At 38.6% G+C, this 10,751-nt stretch overlaps 1 long non-coding RNA gene across 1 annotated transcript in view; it reads right to left on the bottom strand.

The window, feature by feature from the left end:
- Nucleotides 1-412: 412 nt before the first annotated feature.
- The window catches only part of LOC140912074 (uncharacterized), a 106,950-nt gene continuing 96,611 nt past the window's right edge, over nucleotides 413-10,751 (bottom strand). The window contains exon 3 of the long non-coding RNA XR_012159217.1: nucleotides 413-692. This is a non-coding gene — a long non-coding RNA (uncharacterized lncRNA). The remainder of the gene's footprint in view (nucleotides 693-10,751) is intronic.

Raw genomic sequence — 10,751 nt, 5'->3', positions numbered from 1 at the left:
TATTTAAACACTTCTGGCATCTTTTATGTGAATTTCTGTCTGTTGGAGGGTTTTCAGGGTGCAAAATCACCAAAGCACAGATCTATTTCCAGCCCAACTTCAATGACCTCTTGCACCTTCAGACCCACATCCAAATACCCCCTTCACCCAGGACTGCTGCAATGAAGGTGCGGAGCTGACAGAGTTCAGTCTGCAACTGCACAGGGATCCCCTCTGAAATAGGGGTATTCATTGAGCATGAAGCCTACTCTTAAGCTCCTTTGCACTAACCTAGCTGGCACAAAATGACCCTAGGGCAACACTGAATCATGCCCTGTCAGTGTAAATCCAGTATAAGTGAGAGGAGAATCAGGCCAAAAAGCTCAGAACAAAATTATAACATAATGAGAAAATGATGTTTATTTAGCTACAGAGAAAAATTAATAGAGAAACTATTTTATTCTTATATTGCTTTTCATGCATATTTTAAACAGACAATTACAGTGCTGGCTGAATCAGGAGAACATATTTTTTCTGTGATTGCCCACGTGGCAGGCATGAAATATGGAGTCCACTGCACAAGCTCTTTTGTCTCTTCCTGCCATCACTTGCCACCGTCTCCTGCTAGTCTCCACCTTCCCTTTCATTCAAGGTCTCCGTAGATCATTTTCTCACTCTTACCCAACTTCCAAATGCATGTTCAGGTGGAGACTCTGCAGGGGTTTTGTAAAGAATTTCAGACAATGAAACAGCTACATGAATTCAAATGTCTTGCCTATCCTTTTATTCAATTAAAAACCTTTAAAAATGCAATAATATATAAAAACGAACGGAAAATGGCTTGGAACCCAGGGAAGTGATTCTAATAAATGCTTTAGTCTTTATTAATAATTCATGTGAGGTTTGCAGTAAAACAGCTTCATTTACCCAACATATAATTCAGTTCTGTAATATTTTCCCCTCATGATTTTTCAAATGTAGACTAGTTTTAGGCATTCAAATACCTAAAATTGGAATTCTTTTCAATGTTGATGGCCACTGTGTTTCAGAAAAAAGGAAGCAAAACCTGCAAGTATTTCAAATGAATCCCAAGAACACTCTGTTTCTCTGTCCCTTCTCACCCTAAATTTTTTCATGACCTGCTCCAAGTGGTATCCTCTGGATGCATTGTAATAAGGCAGCACTCATCCATATAGCAGCAACAGCAGTCAAGTTATAGCAACGTGCTAATTAAAAAGAGGAACATGCCACAAATCCACTCGTTACTATTCATGGCAAGTGTATTGCAATTCACTTAGCTGTTTGCTTTTAAAATAAAAGCTTTTGTCTGTCTTGTTTAGAAAGACATGCATGGTCTAAAAAGACTTTTACAAAAGCATGACATTGAAAAGACTTGCCGTAAGGTTTGCTAGAGCAACAGCCTGGATCATTTATATTGTTTAATGTTATACTTCATTTTTTCCCCAGCTATTCACCTTTCACAGTATGTTTCCTTTAATTCACTCCAAATCAACAGCTAGGTGAACTGGTGGGGGTGTCTTCTAGGGTATTTTTCAATACCAAGGTAAATGATAAGAAAAGCTCTTTACTGATGAAAACAGAGAGAATTTTGATGCCTGCTGTTAAAGTCAGTCCATCTTTATTAAAAAGAACAGGAGGACTTGTGGCACCTTAGAGACTAACAAATTTATTTGAGCATACGCTTTCGGATGAAGTGAGCTGTAGCCCACGAAGCTTATGCTCAGATAAATGTGTTAGTCTCTAAGGTGCCACAAGTCCTCCTGTTCTTTTTGCGGATACAGACTAACACGGCTGCGACTCTGAAACCCATCTTTATTAAGGCTCTAGGACCACAGGCAGTCCTGACTATTTGCAATGCCATTAAACATACGGTTCATTGAAGGTGTTACCGAATGCAAACACCAGGTGATCTTTGCCCTGAGTGAGGCACAGCGCACATGCTACTGATTTTTTTAAAAAAGAATTCGTGGGAAAGGGTTTTGCAATGGCACATTTACAAGTAAGGTCAGTTGGCTGTGAGAAAACATTAGGAAAAGCCATGACTTTGTCACAAGAGGAAAATGCAGAAGTCATCATTTTAGTTTTTAAAATAAAAAATAGTCATGAGAATTAAAATATTTGTTCCACCAGTTCATTTTCCTTTAGGAAAATGATGAACAGCTGTTATTGGTATTTTAAAGCACTGAAAAAGAACAAAACTCCAAAATAGAACCATGGGTGAAATTTTCACAAACATTTGACATTAGCTCGATTCTGCTCCCATTGAAATCAATGCCAATTTTATTATTTACTTCAATGGGAGCACAGTTAGGCCAATCCCAAGTGCATTTGAAAATTCATGGGAAAAAAGTCTTGCACAATGGCAGGCAGGCTGGGGTGAAAACGACTAAATGTTGACTATTTTCACTCAGAGAAATTATGGCCATGACAAACATACAGATGGAAATATACAGCAATATACCTATTTTCAGCTTTAAAAGTAAGAAAACCAATCATCATGCAGAATGTAAATACTTTAATCAAGGACACACCAGTTACAATTCAGGAAAAAAGCATAATGGCACAGCTACAATATGGAAATACTTTGGAAAATATTGTCCATGTGTATATGGAAATGGACACATGCAATTATCTTAAAATACCCACAGAAAATATGATCAAGTACAGCTGTCAATGTTGAGGTGAAGCATCTCTTTTTTTACCCTCTCCCCCCCCCCCATCTTAGTCTTTTAGTACTTTCCACAGAACTTTTAAATAATAAAAGCCATGACTGATATGTCCTCCTGAGATTTAATGGCTCACTTGCAGTAGCAAGAACTGGCGTTGCACAAAATGCCAGGAGGTGCTGAAATCAACAAAGCCATGGCGTACAATAAATATGACCAGAACTAACATGCTGGCCCGCTGCCCACCATCTGCGTGTAGCCATGAATAAAACTGTGTGCCCCTAATTCATATTTCAAACCTCTTTTCAGAATCTATATAAAGAGGTTTCTATACCCAGCACTTACATGTAGCAATTTCTGGGATGGACCATGACAGCTATTCTGCCCAGCAAAAGTGCACAACAGGTTTTGAAACAGCAGGGAGGGTTAATGTAGACAAGATTTGACCAGGACACCCAAGCTACCACCACCACTCTTTTTAAAAGTTTCATGAGATCTTTCATGATCAGAAGTGATCAGAAGTGAAGTTTTAGAGAATAGTATTAGTTATTATTGGTATTACATTAGTGTCTAAAGACCCCCCCAACTGAGATCAGAGCCCCATTGTGGTGGGCACTGTGCAAATACATAGTAAAAAGCCTTTCCTGCTCCCCAAAACTTCCATTTTAAATAGATAAGACAGAGAAAGTGTGAGGGGAAACAGAGAGGATAATTACTTGCCCAAAGTCACACAGCAGGTCAATGGCAGAGTGAGAATAGAAGTCAGGTCTCCCAATTCCCAGTGCTCCTCCTTTTAATAGAAGGATGCTCATGAAAAATACTAGCAACTGGTTTTTTACATGTGGTGAGCAATTTATGGGGCCCAAAGAAAAAAAATGCATTTGTTTAGTTATATATATAAAATAATACAATTGATTGATGGTTTATGGATCAAAAATAAGCTAAACTTAATCAAGAAATAAAATTAGTAATGGGCCAGTCATTAATAATATTATATCTCTATTGACCAAAGCAACATATGTTGGTAAATATTGCATTTTCTGGCAAATAGTGCTTGTGAAATTGGATTTAAAGTAATGGAAAGGCTATTAGGTGCAAAAGTATTGACTTAGATTTGCTAAGATGTCAAGCCCATTTTTAAATGATGGCAAGGCAATGCAAGTAAATGGTATTTTTCCAACTTCGTATTCTGCCATAAGGGCTTTAACTTGCAACACTGAAGTCAGTGAGGGTAGGATCAAATTCTGTGTGTGGTTTCACTAGAGTGCAAAGTCAGAATTAAACCACACAACTTCAAAGATACATGGCTGAGATTTTTTGAAAGTAAATGTTTAAAATTAGGATTTTACATCCATATTTAGGCACCTAAATAAGTGGCCTAATTTTCACAAGTTCTTAGCCTCCAAAAAAGGAAGCCTTTAATGGCAACTATGGGGTAGTCAGCAATTACGAAAATCTGGCCACTTAATTGAGATGTCAAAATATGGAGTGAGATGAAAATCCTAACTTTAGACACCTAGTCTGAGAATCTTGGATGAATATCTTTAGCTGGGGATAGTTTAGCTAGATCAGGAAAAATTGAGTAAATGCATTCCTTTCAATAAATTTTTATATCTCCACCAATTATTTTATACTCTTATTCTCCTCCAAGCTAATTTGCTAGGTCAGTGAGGATCATTTGCTACTCCGCTCTTGCAGGCCACTCCAACTTCCACATAAAAGAAGCATTATACCAACTGAACAGCATCTCCACAACTCAGAGTTTGGAGAGTGAATGATGTAAAGGCTACAAGCCCTATTATCACTCCCCACAGGACACTTTTCACCAGCATTTTTCTTTAAATGGAACACATGGTTCCAGGTAACAGTACATCTGTCATTTCACAACATTAAATTGTAAAAAGTGCATAAAACTAAAGAAATCAAATTGATTTGGTGTCTTCAGTCTTACTCAGACCGCATGATCCAATGACACCCACAGGAATACAGATCAAGAGTTAATCTGGACTATAACAGAACAGACACATGTCGTCATTGTGGATTCATTTCCCACCTACATCTGAGACTTAGCTATAAAAACAGGATAGGCTACATGGTAGAGTCATGTTTAATAATAAGAAACAGACAGAGACATACGTTGAGGCAAATGGGACAGGCTCTTCTCTCCCCTTTCATTCATTCTCCAGTTCTAGCACCCTGCTGCAGACACAATACTCCCTGGAAGTCCAGCTCTTCCAAGAAGTGAGCAACTCTCTTCACTTATCCCTCCACTTCGGCACTTATTTGTTGTTGTAAACTGTTCCTGGTTTTTTCCCCCGCAATACACAAAATATTGAGACGTAACACCTACATAATTTAAAAGTAACCAGACATAAATCTGACCTGTACATTGATATCAAAACCAACTGAAGCATAACACCAGACAAGACCCAGCCAAAGACAGGGAAAAAGACTACACTATTTTCCTTCAGGAAACTGATTTCCCCCTTCCTCTTATTTGCAATTTAAATGGAACCTTAACTTTGCAAGATTTGCCAAGTTACCACACATTGCACAAAAGAGAAAATTCCACTTTCTTGTTAAATATAAACTCCACTGTTTCACACTGACTACTGGGAGGCCCATTGTGGATTACTGAATTCTGAGAATTAGTGAGTAACAATGTCTTCACTGGGAATTCTTATGTGCTAATCACATTAGCCACGCCATCAGGGGCTCGTTCAGCTGCACATCTACCAATGTGATATATGCCATCCTGTGCCAGCAATGCCCCTTTGCCATGTACATTAGCCAAACCGGACAGTCTCTACACAAAAGAATAAATGGACACAAATCTGACATCAGGAATCCTAACATTCAAAAACTGGTAGGGGAACATTTCAACCTCTCTGGCCACTCAGTAAAAGATTTAAGGGTGGCAATTTTGCAACAGAAAACCTTCAAAAACAGACTCCAACAAGAAACTGCTGAACTTGAATTAATATGCAAACTAGATACCATTAACTTGGGTTTGAATAGAGACTGGGAGTGACTGGGTCATTACACATATTGAATCTCTTTCCTTAAGTATCCTCACACCTTCTTGTCAACTGTCTAAATGGGCCATCTTGATTATCACTACAAAAGTTTTTTCTCCTGCTGATAATAGCTCATCTTAATTAATTACAGGTTTCAGAGTAACAGCCGTGTTAGTCTGTATTCGCAAAAAGAAAAGGAGTACTTGTGGCACCTTAGAGACTAACCAATTTATTAGAGCATAAGCTTTCGTGAGCTACAGCTCACTTCCTCAGATGCTTAATTAATTAGCCTCTCACAGTTTGTATGGTAACTTCCACCTTCTCTGTATGTGTATATATATATATTCTTACTATATGTTCCATTCTGTGCATCCGATGAAGTGGGCTGTAGCCCACGAAAGCTTATGCTCTAATAAATTTGTTAGTCTTTACGGTGCCACAAGTACTCCTGTTCTTTTTATGTGCTTAAAGTTAGACCTGTGATTAAATACCTTGCTGAATAGGGGCCTAAGTGAACAAACATAATATATCTAGGGATAAGGTACATAAAATGTACCTATTTCTTAAAATTTAGGGTTTACTATAATATTTTCTAGTATACTTTGAGAAAATAAAGAAATCTCCATAAAATGAGATTGAAAGAAATTAATCCACTACTAAATCTGTGTTGAGGAGTATTCAGAAACCACCAATTGGTGTCTGTCAAAACTGTAGAGGTGGAGGAGTGTGAATTAATGAAGTTTTTATTTTATTTCAGTAGTGTACGTGTGTGTGTGTATTGTGTGTGGGGGAGCGGGAGGTGGCGAGATTAGAACTGGTCAAAAAATGGAAAAATAAGTCTAGGAAAAAATTCAAAATTGTTTCTCTTTTTCAGGGTTTCAAACAGAACAATTTTTTTCATTTCAAAATTCTGTTCAGAAACATTTTGAAAAAAAGATTGACTTTTCTAAATTTTGAGCATTCAGTTTTCCCCCTTTCTTCCTGCCCCAAGAGTTTACCGTCTATATCAGGGATGAATGAGCAAGCAAGATTTAGAAAGCAAATGAGAAAAGCAAATGAAGACACTGTCCTCTGATAATACACAGTGGGTATATAGCCTCTGTCTTCCTTCTAGGAACCTCAGTCCTGATAAAGGCTACGATTTAATCATGAGTATTTTTAGTAAAAGTCATGGACAGGTCACGGGCAAAAAACAAAAAATCACAGCCCCTGACTTGTCCACAATTTATATAAAAAATACTCATGATTGATTCCTTGGGGGGGGGGGCACTGTGGGGGAGGCTGCTACCACTTCAGCCGTTGCCAGGAGGGAGGGAGCCCTGGGGAACCAGCTGCTGCTCTGGCCACCCCAAGACTGCTGAGTCCCTGGGGCCAGCCACATCGGCTGTTGCTCGGGCGATCCCCGGGCCAGCTGCCCAGGGCCGCCACAGTAGCAGCTGGTGCGACTGGCTATGGGACAGTCTTTAGGGGCTGGCTACAGAGCCATTCCAGCAGCGGCCAGAGTGGCTGTCCTCAAGGCTGCCTGAGTGGCTGGCTCCGTGCAGAATCTATGACATCAGCGACCTCTGTGACAGACATGGAGCCCTAGTCATGATCTGCTGCAATTCTAGACTGCTCCTCTTGAGAGCTACCCACACATAATACACCACCTGATCCCTACTGGGGAGGTCTGAATGTTTGTCAGTTCATAGCTATTTTATTTTTTTAGATCATAGCAAAGGAAATGGATACAGTGTCCGAGGAGCTAACCATTGCAAAACAGTAAAGTAACCAGAGTTTAAGAACCTGTCAGGCAATATTGTTATTAATAAAGAAACAGGATTAAGTTGCATAATAAGCAACAGAAATAAGTGGACCAGCATTGTGATTTTGCAGTTTTTAGGTAAGTCATCAAGAGATGAGCCTATCCAGGTTTTTCTGGGCAAAAGAAAAGACAAGAAAACCATATTTTTTATTGGCTGTAAGAGGACACACCAGTCTTACCGCCCAGGTTCAATGGCATTATCAGTGAAGTTGCATGTTGTTTCCATTTCCTCAAGCTACATCAGCATGAGTTCACTGGTCTTTTTGAAGGCCAAGATCATCAGCCTGTGCCAGACAATGGAGAAAGAATATAAAGGTTTCTCACAAAGTTATATTTCCCTAGTGACATATTGTGTTGCTTTTCCCATATTTTGCACATTCTGAAGATCCCCAAAACATATCTTTGTCCTGAAGTGGTATGTTATGCTGGGCATCATAAAAGAGCATTTAAGAGGATAGGAACTATCATCTATGTGAAAAAATCATGTTGTTGTGTCTTTACTAATCTAATTCCTGACAGAAGCTTTTCTATTGATGGGGCAATTTTCATTTACAAAGTTAAACTTTGTTTCACCAATGAATCATCTGTTGTCTTGTTTGACCTCACTTCCAAAAATGATATGAATTATGGATACATCCATATGCACAACATCATTTGATAATGTTGTCATCATCATAGACAGACTTCATTTTCACAGGAATGTGATGCAAATAACATGTCGCATGAACAGTATGTTTTTCTGCATTCATTTCTCTCTGTGGATGTGTGGTCTTTTTGCTTTCCTGTGTCTTGCCCAGTCTCTCATTATTTTCTAATTAAATTGCTCACATTATTGAAATTGGATTTTTATAGAGAAAGAAATGTTGCTGCATGTATGTATATCTGTCTTTAACTTGATGAGGACCCAAAAGTATCTTCTTGCTTTTGACCTTCATGATGTAACTAAATTAATATGAGTAAGATTAATGAGCCAATTATTTCTGACACAACAGCAGGCGCATAAGACTATTTGCTCTACTTTACTATTTTATAACAAATGACTAACAAATGTGTAGCATCCCCAACAAGAGCACTGATGGGTGCTTACATCCGTAATCTATTTCCAAGGAATTAATAACAATTTGAGGTTTTGCTCTTGAATTCTAAAATTTGGAGGAAGAAAAAGGCCCACAAAGTGGGTGGATCTACTACCTAAAACTCCATATGGGACGGTGGAGAAGAATGTATCAGATCTGAGCTCCTATTACAACCTATGAAATATGATAGCAAGGTCTGACTGCATGACTGCCACATTCTGTCTCTAGGTTATTAAGGAGATAGTGCTTGAGGTACGATCAATATAGTTCCCCTGTACAAAACCCACGTGCTCAAGCTTTACATGGGAATGTGAATTTCACACATCTGTGATTAAGAAACGGAATGAAAGAAAATATTTTCTGCTCATCCTACCTTTCTCTGAAGACATTAAAATACATTTTGCCATTATAGAATAATACCATTGTAACCACCTTTGTAAATTTGTCCCTTAAATTTATTACAGACTGCACACCAAAAGTCCTGCTAAGAGAGAAATAGAATGGCTGTGTGGTGAAAACACAGGACTAAGACTGAAGTGATATGGATTCTATTCCTGCTGGCCATGAAACATATGTCATGCATAACCATGAGCATGCTATTTAATTTATCAGTTCCTCAATTTTCCCCATCTGTAAGACAGGGATAATAATAATAGCTTTCTATTTTACATCATGGGGTGTTGTGAAGCTTTATTCTTCAATGTTTATTAAATATGTTGACATTCTTACATGAAAAGCACTATGGAAGTGTATATTAATAACAAACAATATTTTCCTATGAAAGTACAATTTAGGTTGGGCATGGCTTCATGAAATGACAGCAAATGTCACAAAGTGATGATGAATGTCATTACATTTTCATATGCTAAAATTGTCCGTTCTCCCCCATCCCCATGTTATACCAATAAAATAAAAACCAGCAGGGTCTTATTAAAGGGAAAAAGGCAAAATACCACATTTATTGTGAATACAGAAAGAATCATAGTAAGCAGTTAGTTATAGCTATAACATTCCATTCAATTTCATATTTATTCACACGTTCATTCATACACACACACACACACACACACACACAGGTTCTGCAAGGTTGTTATCATAGTTACCAGACTTAGAGTTGCTCGTGCCAAGCCACTGGCCAGGTGGCCTGGACACGAGGAGGGAGCAGGGCCTTGTCAGACGCTCATCTGATGCTCCTGGAAGTTGGTTTGCAGACTTAGACCCCAAAGTTCTCAGTTTCTAGAGTCCATTTTTATAGGAATTTATTCCTATGCCAGTGTATGGGAATTGCTTCATCATGCTGTTGCTGAATCAATCAGCAGATGGCACATTCCTGACGGCTCCATGCTGCCAGATGTTATCTTGTTCTTCGGTTCTCCCATTCTTGAGGCTGTTGGGTGGATTCCAGTCTGCCCTCCGGGGGTCCTCTGGTTGTTTCCACTTGACACCTTCTTCGGTCGATCGACACTGGATTCTTAGGCTGGCACCTCCCTGATCATTCATTTATTATCCACAGGAAGCATCCATCCACATACATCCTCTATCTCTGTTTTAATCACAATTGTTAACAAAGTGAGATGAATACAACAAAAGGGCGGGGATTCTCTGTGTGATGTTTCTGTTGCTACAAAGTATCGCTTTGAGTCTCTCTGTGTGTGAGTAGTTGTTGTTACAAAGTATTGCTTTGAGAACAGACTGTCTTAGGATGTACTAACACAATTAGCAGCTTGCAAGTTTCACACAGAGAGGGAGAGAAACAGTAAAAATAAGAGACCAAAAACCAAGAGACCTCTTAATTAGTAATACCCTGGAATTTAAACTATGGGGAATCAAACTCATTTGTGATTTTGATACAGAACTTCTTTAATATGATCCACCATAACACCCACCCCTACCAACCTCAAGTCTACAAAAATTCCAAACTTCTGAAGAAGTAAAGATTGGAAGTTCTGACCAGACCTACAAGCAACACCTCTGCATTTACTATGCTCTACAAATAGTGTATGGTAGAAGAAGCTCATAAATTATTAATAACCAGTCTCTAAATCTCTACATGGCAGGAACTTGTCAGTTGTTAGACAGTTTTTGTACGGTTGCATATTTCCACATTATTTTACTCAAATGGGAGTATAGGCAACCAAGTGAACCTGTCAGCAAAATTTCTTAGCAGCAAACAACTTCAGGCAAAACT

Source organism: Lepidochelys kempii, chromosome 5 (assembly GCF_965140265.1).
Source record: "Lepidochelys kempii isolate rLepKem1 chromosome 5, rLepKem1.hap2, whole genome shotgun sequence".
Lineage (NCBI taxonomy): Eukaryota > Metazoa > Chordata > Testudines > Cheloniidae > Lepidochelys > Lepidochelys kempii.
Note: the sequence above shows the minus strand (reverse complement) of the source record. Positions and strands in the feature narration are given on the sequence as shown.